Here is a 1,204-nt window from a genome sequence, read left to right as displayed (position 1 = left end):
AAAAAAAAAATAGCCTGTTGCAGTTAGAAGCAATATGGCCTAAACGTTTGGCGGGTCTTATATTGCATTTCGTTTGTGAAATCTAATTTCTGATGAAAAGTCGGAGGCAAAATGCTGAAAATCAGCCGAAGATTAGAAATTGAAGGAAATTTCAGGTTGGTTTTTGACACTAATCTCACCTGGCCCGGTCAAATAACTGGTTTCAAAGTTGAGAAATCAATTAATCAAAGAATATAAGAATTCAAATAAAGCTAGATGAACAAAAGAAATAACGAGAAATGTACAATCTTAAATTAGATCTTTAAACCAGTCATTTGGCTAGGCTTGTTTAGCTTAGTGTTAATTAAATAGTTTAGTAGTCGTGACGCGACTTTTTGAATATTCATTCGTATAATAACTGGCAAAATAACTTTCCTTCGTTGATTCCTCCGCCATAATTAATTTTCATTATTTACATCCTTCACTATATATTTCTTAATTCTCCGTATTCAAGGTATTTCTAAGAATAAAAATCATTGGATCGGTCAAAATGTCAGATACTATGTCGTGATAATAAAAATGTTATAGAGAAAATATCAATGGACTTCAAATTTTCAACCGCGAGAAAATTTTTCTCTTACCACATTTTCGCTTGGGAATAAATAACGTTTCTCTTTTATTATTTTTATATTAGTATTAAAAGCGAATATGCACTTAAAAAGCGCTTTACCCTCCTTCTGCATACTGGGTCAGTAATTTTAAGTAATTTTTCATTTTCTGCATGCTGTTGTTTCAATCTTGCTTTGTTTAACGAAATTAAGGTTGTAAAGTAAGGTAACTAAGGTAATAAGTTAGACAAATGTGTCTGTGATGTTGCCAGTAGGGCTACGAATTATTGTACGATGTTTGTAAATATCGATGTAGAGAAAGATTCCTGCTGCGTAATTCGAAAGGAAGTGCTTCGTAGAAGATGAATATTTTTGTTGATGTCTACATTTCTTTGTCTCAGTTCGCTGTGGAGTGCCGAAGCGTGCAGACGTGTCTCTAGTGCCCAGCGTAGTCCGAAAGCAACACGTGTCGCCCAACCGTCGAAAGAGAACACAGCCAAGTGTCCTCTATCCTTTAGGGAGAAGAAAATCCCACGCACCTAACCCCAACCCGAATACAAGACTCATAGCCTCACGACTAGTTATTCATTCCGAATTAACTAGCTCGATGATGGCCC

The sequence above is a fragment of the Bombus impatiens genome, unplaced genomic scaffold, assembly GCF_000188095.3.
Source record: "Bombus impatiens unplaced genomic scaffold, BIMP_2.2 scf_2113, whole genome shotgun sequence".
Taxonomy (NCBI): domain Eukaryota; kingdom Metazoa; phylum Arthropoda; class Insecta; order Hymenoptera; family Apidae; genus Bombus; species Bombus impatiens.
This window is presented reverse-complemented; position numbering follows the sequence as displayed.